At 34.0% G+C, this 12,416-nt stretch overlaps 1 protein-coding gene across 1 annotated transcript in view; it reads left to right on the top strand.

Annotated features, from left to right (window-relative positions):
• LOC121740154 (neural cell adhesion molecule 1-B-like) overlaps nt 1-12,416 on the top strand; it is a 367,043-nt gene that overhangs the window by 31,666 nt on the left and 322,961 nt on the right. The window lies entirely within an intron of this gene.

The raw sequence follows: 12,416 nt of genomic DNA, 5'->3' as shown, positions 1-12,416 counted from the left end.
AAACCGAAAAAAGTTACGTACAGTTTTTTTCCTAGTAATGTGTGAAAACTTAGTGGAGTATACTAAGTAGGAGTGGAGTAATGTTTCTGGGATAAAAAGTAATCCTTTTCCGGGGTACAAAGTCTCCGTCCCCAGAAAAATCAGTTCAGCGCTTAAGGCTCGTAGAGCTCACAGACAGACACATTATCGCATTTATAAAATATTCGTATGGATGAACAAGGTTTTTGTTTATTTAAGTGATTTATATTGTGACGTTTTAATTATTTAAAATTAAAAAATCACAATATCATCAATAATCATATCGCACTTGAGATCACCCAACAAAGTAATAGGCATAAGCAGAAGGATAATAGCATTGTAATAGATTTGAGCAAACCTTTTAGTAAAAAAACTAACACAATACGACAATAATTATTATAATAATCATTTAACCTAAATTATGATTTATCACTCATTTGAAAGTCTCGTCCTTCAAAGTTATTTTCAGTGCTTCTCACTGTATACAATTGAATAATTTAAGACAATATTTAAAAAATAAATTTAGGTTCCTTTTAATATCTTTGCGGTTTAAGCGACTCAATTTATGCAGGTAGGAATAAAAAGTTTTAGCGCCTCGAAACTTTTGAGCTTTGAGTTCCGTAAGGATTTTTGGCTGCTTAATTCGTGTTCTTTTAACGCTTTTAGCTTAAGTTTATGAGAGAGGAATAATTTGGACTTGCCACTTAGAAGTTATAGTAGAAGATAAGATAAAGAAGTGAGTGCTTAATGAATCAAAATGCTTCTGCATCTATATAATATTAATACGCAAGCGAAATACTTTGTATCCCTTTTGACGAAAAATGCGGAAACGTAGGTGAATGAACTTTTGCACAGTTATAATTTATATCTTGGAAGAGTGCATCGAGCTAATTAATATTATTTTGAAATTACCTATGCTTTTATTACACATTTTTTTAACAAATAAAACATTGCACACACTACAATACGCACACTCAGGAAGATGACAGATTTTTGAGTGACAAACCTATATGTATACGAATTATACTCGTTTATTTATGGTTCAAGTCTGTTGACAACAAGTTGACATGAAATGGATTATAGTTGTTTTTATTGAATCTTAGATGCTATTAGACAATGTTTACATGGCCAGTCTCAGATCAGCTGAGTCCCAGAGACGAGAGTTGAAAAAATATGATAAAGTCAATATTTTTTTACAAATTAAACGTATAGTGCGTCAAGAAAGCGAAGAAATTAAAAAGTGGCAGCATCGTAGTGTCATCCCTTTCAAATCAATCTAAGAAAAAAGGGATGGCACTACGATGTTGCCACTTTTTAATTTCTTCACTTTCTTGACTTACTATAGTAGTCTTAATGTCGTTGAAACTAAGGTCGAATTTCGACCATTGGGCGATCTCTAGTGTATAGATAATAGAATAATATCGTCTTATAAAAACTCTTTAACGCGAACAATGGACTAGAGCACTTACGTTATATAAAATATGGCACACGACAGAAAAATCTAGAGTGCCGACGTAATGTAATCACTATCTATCAAGCATATAGCCCGTCAAAATCATCCTCACATTTGGAATGTAAATCGACTACTTACCCTGCTTTTTGCCAAACATCCAAACAAATTTATTCACCGCGAAGAAACAGACTTTATCGATTCGGGCGAGGATATATTATATATTAAAAATCATCTCAGGCATCAACCTCTGAGCCCATTATCTTTAGGAAGACGAATATAAAGGGATAAACGTGTTATGAAAAAGGGGAAGCAAATCTAAGAGACAGACTGGAAAATATTCCTCTTACTGTTTAAATTACGGTACAATCTTTTTCTGGTTCTTTCAAACTTTGCATAATATACACTCACATCACATAAAAGACCCAAGATATTGCATGCCACTTTTTCTTTCGCCGCACAAAATTTGCACGGAATTATTACTCGATTGGTTGTGCCGTGTGCGTTAGTTACACAATATATTTTATGAAAAAGAGGCCTCACTTTGTTGTTCATAGAACTAGCTGTCTATACTTTTTATTATGTCTGAGAATATACATTTATTTCATTTATAATTTAGACGTGGGAGAGCTATGCTTTGGCACGAATGGGCTGGCTCGACCGGAGAAATACCACGTTCTCACAGAAAACCGGCGTGAAACAGCGCTTGCGCTGTGTTTCGCCGAGTGAGTGAGTTTACCGGAGGCAAAATCCCCTACCCTATTCCCTTCCCTACCCTCTTCTATTCTCTTCTCTTCCCATCCCTACTCTCCCCTATCACCCTATTCCCTCTTAAAAGGCCGGCAACGCACCTGCAGCTCTTCTGATGCTGCGGGTGTCCATGGGCGACGGAAGTTACTTTCCATCAGGTGACCCGTTTGCTCGCTTGCCCCCTTATTTCATTAAAAAAAAAAAAGAATTAAAATCGTAAGGCTGCCTTCACATTAAGTCGCGAGCCCAGAATATATATATAATTAGTACCTTACGTTCGCGAGTAGTGCGGCAGCCTTAGCGTGCTTACATTTGTAGGTACGTATATCTGTAAAAAACGGTGCTTTAGTTGTGTATAGATCTTTATGTGGGCCTTTTCATTTGTGAAAATTACTTTTTCTTTTATCTCAACATAAAGTTTCTGTTAATAACCTTTTGAGTGAGTCCGTAGGAGTGTGGAGCTTTGAAATGTTTTTTTTAAGCGTACAAGTTTTTCCATCGTCACTTATTGCTCACAGATTACCTTTAACGATTTACGTACTTATAAAGTATTTTAAGCACTCTTGCTGTACAATTTTTTTAGACAAGCATTAAAGTTCTTGAAATTTTTTAGTTAAGAATTTTACCGACTTCTAATCTTGGTAACACTAACGTATGTAATACGGAAGTGTTACTACGATTGGACGTGATAATCAGAAATATACTTCCGATTAAAATGGGCCAAAGAAAAAAAACTGCAAAAATGGAAATCTCGAAATATATCGGAAAGGGCAAAACGATATTTTCCGCGTGAGCGTAGCTTGGAAATAATATGAAAACAAAACGGCATGTAACAGCGTGGCGCAGCTGTAATTGTCAGGTTAACAAGCGGAATTGATCTGAAACGAGTTATATTAAAAATCGCCGACACTAAATTTATGCCGAGGACCGACCGCTTCACTTGGAGCCCTCTTTATGTCACTAGATTTTAGCTGTGGCATGTAAAATTGATGTAATGTATCAAGTAATGTGCACTTGTTCTTGTATTTTAACGGCAGATGAGTAGGTATTTAAAGTTTTGTAAATTGTCACTGATATAATTTAGCCTTACAATTATAGCTTTTTTCAACATTATAGTACAAACATTCAACAAGGAGGTGAAAAACAGATAGAGAACATCCACATTTACATTTTCTTTTTTCAGTCTTAGTAATATTGTGAATATGGGTGATGTTTGTATGTCCAATTCGCAATCTGGTTATAACTACATGATCATAAAAGGTGGAAATTAACTACCGATCTAAATTATGTTTAAATTTTCTGTAATGAATTCTTTGTTGTGGTCGCTACTGACCCTGATGTTAAAGCGACCTTAAATAAAAAAATAGCCCTAAGTATACAATATAAAAGGCTAAAGTTAGACAGGAAAAATTTTGTTAAAGGTAAAAAGATGATATTGACAATATTATTATTTAGCTAAATGTTGCTCCCAAATAAGTGTTTCAATCTCATTGTCAGTATTTTTTTGTTTATATTAATTTATTTATCGTATAGTAGATAATTTTAATATGGCTACAACAATATGATGATGATTGATGGCAAGAAGATATTTATTAATAGAATTGTTAGTAAGACATTTCAAAGATGAACCTGAACTCTTAGGTCGAGCATAAGTCCTTAAGCTTAATTACATGTAGCCAATGTACTCCTAAAGTAGTATAAGTAGTTTTTGGGACACAAGGGAAAGTGATAATAATCAAAAGGGTCAGACGCAGCGGTGCCTTTGTAATTTGGTTTACTTGGAGTAATGTCTCGTAACGAAGATCTGTATGTCTGACAGGATTAGTGAGGTAAACAACCGCGGTCATAGGGCCGAATTTCCCTTGCATGTTTTATGTAATGAAATAAAAACGATGAGGAAAAATATAAAAAGTCATCTAATGTTATTAAACATGTTTTTATTGGAAATGTACTCTGATTCTACTTTCTTTCGATTGTATTCTTCTCCATCTTTTATCAAAAAGCAAAACGAAGAAAATTTTACAGTAGATATAATATTATGTCTGTTTGATATTTCATGAGAATATCATTTTGTAGTCCAAAAGAAAACGGACTGGATCGAACAAGGGATCAAAATGCATAATTAAATAGGAGAATCAATAGAAAATAAATTCTATACAACACACACTATAACAACGTGTGTTCTATATTGTAATTATGAAACACAAAATCAAATTTTCCAAAGGAAAGTAAGACTTAACAATGCTATGAACCGGTAACTATTCATTTATTTCTATTTCGGTCACAGAAGCCATTTATTCAACTAAAAATCTGGACTTAACAAATTAAGACAATTTCAGGTAAATCAATGGTGGAGTGAATTGCTATGGCTTCGGCAGTTAACAAATTACTACATCTAATTCCTATGGCTTCTCTCTATTTCGTGTAATGATTTAAACCCTCACAGAGTATTATGCAAATAGCCGTTTAAAAGCCACATTTTGATATTCTGATGTCTAAAGTCGAAAATTCGAATCGAAGCATAAAAAAATAATCTATTACCTGGTGGAAAAAAAGACGGATTGCACTCCGGAAGTGCCGGCCGTGAAAACTTGATTATTAACGTTGTGCATTATTTTTTTAATCCATTTTTTATGAAAATCGATTTAAAAAAATCGATTCTTTTAATTAATCGAAACCCTTACAATCGATTAAATTTTTAACCCATTTTTAATGAAAATAGATTTTTTTTATTAATCGAAACTCTTACAATTTTTTTAACCCATTTTTTATGAAAATCGATTTTTAAAAAAAATATTTTTTTTATTGATCGAAACCCTTACAAACGATTAAAAATATCAACAATCGAAAAAAAACAATCGATTGTTCGATTAATCGATTTCGATGCTACAACACTACTCTCCAACCGTCTTACGGTTTTTCGATCAGCACGAGAATCTGACGCGAGTTTCACAGTTTTTACCCATCCCACAAAAGTGCTCAACGCCGCTAAAGAAGTTTTCACTTCAAAAATACGGTGACCTGGTGAACTTCGTATCACTTTCTTCCTAATAAACCTTCCCGAGATTTCCAGAATTTTTTTGAGACTGAAATGAGCTAAATCGGTTCAACCATTATCGAGTTTTAAAGACACGGGCCTGTTTCACCACTTCCTGATAAGGTGCCGGATTGGCTTATTTGACAGATTCTCCATACTCTATCTGTCAAGTTAACTGGTGGATAGCTTTATCAGAAAGTGGTAAAACAGACCCTAACTAAAATTTAAATAGATTTTTATTAAATTGATTATTTACTTCTCTAAATAGTAAGTACTTACATCTTCGTAAATAAAAGGGAGTTCAAAAAACAGATTAATATAATATTATGTATGCTAGAGCCACGATCACTGTTCAGTTACAGTTGGGATCAAATATACTTACGTATAGTCCTTGATATGGTAAATCGAATCAGAAAATGTCCTTTAGGACGTTCAATTGATAAAAGGGCTCTTTATATGCTTTCCCGATTATAGAGATCCCCTTGAGAGAATATCCCTTGTTGAAGCACAACAATTATTATGTACGACGAATAGCCATTTTTTCTTTGTATAAACATTTTGTACAACGAAAAATTGTTTTCTATTACTGCATATCAATAGGTCACCTATAAGTTAGGCTACCAATTTCTATTTAGTCAATACTTGAGCAAAGTTTTGAGTAAAATGCTCCATTCGAAATGAAAAATGTTTCACTTTGCGTTAAGTGATTGATGTCTTAAAAGGGATAGCCCTAGGAAAGTTTATCGAAAGGCCAAGTAATGTTCGGTGCAAAGGTATTCGACTCAGGGTTATTTTATCAGCTACCTAGAAGCGTTTCTTTGAGCGAGGCGTCATTTGTCTAGCACGATCCTTTATCACGGGAGATCGCGGTTCAAGTAATTTTATTACTAACGGAAATTCAATTTCAAAATTTTCAAGCTTAACTTCTGAGAAAAGCACTTTTAATATTATAATAATTTAGACATTCTTATTAAGTGTCTGACATAAAATAATCCATGGAAGCAACACTGGAATTATTATTTAAACTTCTTCAGGTGGTAAAGCCTAAAATTAAGTAGAGTTTTGACATTCTAAAAACTCTCTAAAGCTTTCAACGATAATAATATGTAATTAATGATTTAAGATGCAGTTTCAGTTTGCATTCAAAGTATATGTTACTTTGAATATCATTTATTACTTAATATTATAAATACCAGTATATATTTAAAATACCGGTTATTTAGTTATTTTGGTAAATTTTATTTCCTTAAGTGGGCAACTACCCCAAAAAATCAAACATCATTCTTCTCTCTTAACACTCACGCCCGTCTTTCATATGCCAGGTGAAAAAGGACGACGCGGTATCATCGCTAAGTTAGTTTTTTCTTAACAACTCCATAAATATACAACATTTAAAAAATCCGCCAGATTGTTTCAATAATAGAATTTTACATAATATTGTGTTAAAATATTAACTTAGTTAAAATGCACGGTTATATAAGTAATAATATATAAAAAATATATAAAAATTTTTGAAAATTAGATGCATCTTTGTGATTTTTGCTGTCGAGAAAATTTTAAGATATCGTGTTTTCGCTCAAATCAAATTCTTGGAAATATAATGTAGCATTTATGTTTAGAAAATGAAACAATTCAATTCAATTATTATTTTCAAGCTTATTTTCAAGTATAAAAATGAATTATAAAATCGTCAAATTTGGGTTAGTCGCCCTTTTAAGTCAAGGTAATTTAGCGTTGGATTCATAACAGAATTTACATCGGTGATCTTAGCAGCGAGTGTGGAGGTATTTTTGATTCCATCCCGCGGTATCTCACTCAATTTATCAAGCGTCTCGATAAAGTGGAATACACGTCAAAATTGAGTTTTCGGCTAAAAACCAATTTAGATTATCTGATTTGCGAGTTTATACATAAAAATGGTTCCTCTTAGAATTGCGGTATCGATTTCTCGAAATAACTTTTAACAATCCTGCATTAAAGTCAATTTTCTGTTGTATATTATGCACACCGAGAAAAAAAGACATAATTTCGCATTAATAATATTAGTGTAGTAGATAGTGTAATATATTTTGAGGACGGTAATTGAAATTGTTCTTAGTTATAACTAAGTGAACTTTTTAATTATGAAGGAACATTCCAAGAAGAAATAGTTGCTGCCATAAATAATATTACAATAACAAACCTTTTTATAACCATTGCGTTTCTATCGATACTACGCTTGCACTAAAACAATAAAATCTACGAGTATAACGGTATAAAATATAATCTGACATTACTAGAACGAGGCCACGCCTTTTGTAATAAAAATAGGGAAATGAAATTTTCTATTACTCGGAGCCTCAGATGGAGCAAACAAAAGTCACCACGCACCTAAGCCTGCGATAAACCAACAATGCATCGAAACGGTCGCGAATCATGAAAACCTTTTCAACGCGACGATTCTCATTCTATGAATTCTCATGCTATAGTGACAGAATTTTGATTAAAAACTACAATAAAAGCAAGTGAGAGTCAAACGCGGGGTAGAGTTTCAAAGCTCACCAACCGTAGAGCCACTTTGCTCTATTCAGAATATAATACACAATAGATGTGGAATTTAAAAACTCCATTGCCGTCAGAAACAAAAGTCATGATAAAAAGCCGAGTGCGACCGAACGTCGAAGGTATGGAATAGACAATAACGAAACGATAATGAACGTTATACGAAAAACGTACTTAAATTAGCGAAACACTACGACCTAGTTTTTGTTAATAATACACAAAGATTTGTATGACTTTTCGCTACCGTGCTTTACCTAATTACGGCGTTAAGTGAGGCGTTATTTCTGTGCGTCGGACATTAAAGTTGTATCGCTAATTAAAATATTATTTAAATCTGCATGTAATCTGTCTGCATTAAGTGTTTAACGTTGTTCGTGGCGGCCGAAAAGGAAGATCTTCCGACCGAGCGAGATAGCATATTCGGTCAGGCCGAAGCCCACTGACGTCATTTCAGACGTTGTATATATCTTGCCGTTCTCCGAAACTTCGATAGCGCGATGCAGGAATGTTAGGCGAATTGTGGGTACCGCCACAAGTGTCACGGACACTTAGTTTAGTTTTGTACAATTAATATATTTTTTATTATAGAAACGTTAAAATTTTTTGCACAATAATCTCAATGACATATTTACGATTTTATTTTTGTTTTATGAAGAAAAAAATACCTAAACTAATTTCATAAAGTTGAATAATCAAACACATATTATACATTCTTGCTGGAAGTAAACAGATCTCTAACAGTACAATGTTCTCTTGAGTACCTTCTTAAGAATGAATTCCAAAATAAAATCTGAAAGGGGATGAAAAGTTTTTAAAAGCTCTAAAAAACAGACGAGTAACGTAGCGGTTAATCCGTCTGTTTCGAAAAAGAGAAAATGTGGACGTACAGTGTGTCGCTTGGGCAGGTTCCATTGAGCGTCAGGTCCAAACATCGAATAGATTTTTCTTGCAACCTGTTCCTACTAGAACTACGGATTTTAGGCTGCGTTGTGCCACGTTACACGTAATATTGGCAAATGGTAGGGGTGACATGGCTTCTCATCAAATCTTTTTAAATTGACTACTGAACAATTAAAATGTCATGCCCGTACGTAGGAATACAATATGTTTAAGCGTGAAGAGGCAACTAACAGACATTCATTCATAGTTTACACTTTCACACTTTTTATGAGCTATAACCTATGACAGTTATTAGTTAAAATTTACAATTCTTGCGCGAGATTTTCTAAATAATTATGAACCTAAAGTGTTCAACAGGAAGACAGATACTTACTAGTATTTAGTTTTATTTAGTTCTGTATTCGAATACACGTAACTCCAAAGTGTTGCGTAAAATCCGTTTATAAAACATTTTCTGAATATCGAAACTTGAATCTGCGCTAAAAATATTATCATGTTTTATCATTTTGTTGAAAAGCTTTTAATGCGATAGCACTTTATTGACTGTGTTATAGTATCGTTCTTTATTGATTTACGATTCTATAGATTTATTAGGGCATATTTAAATAAATATAGATAGAGAAGATATTATAATTCAATTATACTTATGACCATACCGTTACCGTTAATGATTATAGTTCTATTAGAACCTGACGATTGAATAAGCAGGAAACCCACCTATGTTCATGGCTAAATCACTGACAATATTTCTAGATTGATATTTTCATAAACGTTACTTTAATACTTGATTTAAAACTATTACTGATTTGAAATAAAATCAGAAAATTCACTCAATACTAAGGTCAGCAAATAATACTAACATTTACCAATCAATACCCAAAAGTTATTTGGGTATTGATTGGTACTTGTTAGAATTAATTGCTTATGCAGCTTTAGTTAGAACTACGCGTCTATACTTTTCCTAGATCTACACATTATGCAGTGAATAAAACCCTAGCAGATTTGCGGCCATCTGTCGCTAGATCCGTGACATCGATGCGAGCTGGAGCATAATTGTTACAAAGCTAGTACAAGGCGACAACGGTCAAGTCGCTCTATTACCATACAGCCGTACCGGCCAGCTGTGTACGAAACAAATATTGAAATCCAAAGTTTAAATGGAATTTTGATTTGATTTCTTCGCAACGAATTATAATTTCAAATTATACGGAGATGAAAAATCTGGATCGGACCATCAAAGTTCGCGGGCGGAGCGCAGCCTCGATTTTTATAAATACTTCGCCCGTTCGACCGCCGTTTAAACTGATTTTGATGTTGCTTACATTAAAACTTGTAATGTAATTATTTTCAAAATCTCATTATACTTAAGAAGATCACGCACTAACTTTATTATTTACGCCCCGAGAATTTTTATTTCATGTTACATACTGTTTCATGATTTTTTCCACAAGTATTTACGTCATAGCAGATATTATATTTACACTTAACTTACTCATACCATATTTTTGTGTATTAAGGAACCAGATTGGTGTTTATATATATTATACTAGCTGTCCCGGCAAACGTTGTTTTGCTTTATAAAGTATTTCGCTCATATTATTTTATTGAAGTGACTAAATAAGTATGTCACCATGGCAACGTCCATCGCTATCCCGTCGCACAAACAATGGTCGCCGTCTGTCGAGTTGTAATAATTTACTATTATTTATTCAACAAATGCACTTATCAATATAAAAAGTAGCGAGTAGCCGATTCTCAGATCTCAATATGCACATAGGTAAAAATCAGTAAAGCCGTTTCGGAGGAGTATGGTAACTAACATTGTGACACGAGAACTTTATATATGTATAAGATATTTTATACTGACTTCACGGAAACGCGGTCAAACGGGATAAAAAGTATCCCATGTCCGTCTCCTGGTTTTAAGCTACCTCTCCATCAATTTTCAGCCAAATCGGTTCATCCGTTCTTGAGTTATAAGTAGTGTAACTAACACCACTTTCTTTAGCATAGCTCGATTCAGGCAATTTAAAAAATTACTCTACTTGGAGGAATAATACAATACGATTGTGCAATTCTTTTTTACATTATTAAAAGGTGAGATATCTATAGATAACATACCTACGAGTACATCCGAGTACGAAACCGGAGTTAGTTGGATTTTAAATTGTATCCCCGGCATATATCTTGCAAATTCTACCTGGATTTCTTGAAAGTCGAAACCTGTCTACGATTCTCGAACTTAAATCTCATTCTTAGTTTTAACTTGCTTCACTTGTACAAATATAACTTTTACTTCGCTTTGTCTTTGAATACTGAAATTTAAATTGTTAATATTTGGAGCGGAAGAATTGATTGGGATTTCAATGTGGATAAGAAAAATACTTTGTTATTATTATTATTTACGAAGGATATGGTTACTATTTAGAACCATTATTATTAATTTGTAGACTACAAGATAAACTCTTTAAAATATAATATGCTAGAAGGTGGTATTTAGTTTTTTTACCAAAACTTATAATCATATTGAAAGGTGCATCTGCTAGATGCACATTTCGATATGTTCACCTTCCTTCGTTGAGGTCTTCAGACTGCTATATTTTAGTAACACTTTGCTAACATTTTAATATATTTTTCAAACGGGTCACAGGGAATAGGGGAGGGTAGGGAAGGAAATAGGAGAGGGTAATGAAGGGAAAAGGGTAGAGGATTGGACCTCCGGTAAACTCACTCACTCAGCGAAACACAGCGCAAGCGCTGTTTTACGCCGGTTTTCTGTGAGCCCGTGGTATTTCTCAGATCGAGCCGGCCCATTCATGCCGAAGCATGGCTCTCCCACGTCATATTTGTGTCAATTGTAATATATTTTACGTCCACAAATTTTATTGTCCTCTTTTGCATACAATACACCTATATCAAAGTTTTCGCAAGCAACGGCAGCAGTTTATAATGAAAAGCGTTTAAGAGAAGGTATCTCGGCACAGAAACTATTGTTACACGCAAATTATCTTAGTTTCGTACACCATTAAAGAACGAGGAGCGTTACAAAGCCGCAAACATATTTAACTTCTCCAATTAAACGTCGTGAGGTCTAATGAAGGCCTTTGGAAATACGTAACACAAATAAACACGCAATCAACGAATTGACTTCAAGCGTTCGTAAAACAGCAATCAGAAATTAAAGTTAATGAAACTGAAGGACTTAACAGAAACAATTAAGATTTCTGGAAGTTTCTGACTTCGCCGACGAAAGCTGATCCCCTAAAACGGCTCGGGAAGACCATTAAATTCTTTCAAACAAATTTACATACAATTATTGGATTTTGAAAATAATTCTAATTTTTTCATCAATTTGATTGATTTTCATTAGTGGATATTAAAAGAAATGAACATTTAAAAGTAGTTTATACGTGGGAGAGCCATGCTTCGGCACGACGGGCCGGCTCGATCGGAGAAATACCACGTTCTCACAGAAAACCGGCGTGAAACAGCGCTTGCGCTGTGTGAGTTCACCGGAGGCCCAATCCCCTACCCTATTCCCTTCCCTACCCTCCCCTATTCCCTTCCCATCCCTACCCTCCCTATGGGCGACGTTGCGCTTTCCATCAGGTGACCCGTTTGCTCGTTCGCCCCCTTATCTATATTAAAAAAAAAAAAAAAAAAAAAAAAGTGTCCATGGCGTGGTGGACCACAATTAATTAAAATTCATAATATTATTTC

This window comes from Aricia agestis, chromosome 1, assembly GCF_905147365.1.
Source record: "Aricia agestis chromosome 1, ilAriAges1.1, whole genome shotgun sequence".
In the NCBI taxonomy this organism is placed as follows: Eukaryota; Metazoa; Arthropoda; class Insecta; order Lepidoptera; family Lycaenidae; genus Aricia; species Aricia agestis.
The sequence above is the reverse complement of the archived record's forward strand: the minus strand, read 5'-3'. Positions and strand labels throughout refer to the sequence as shown.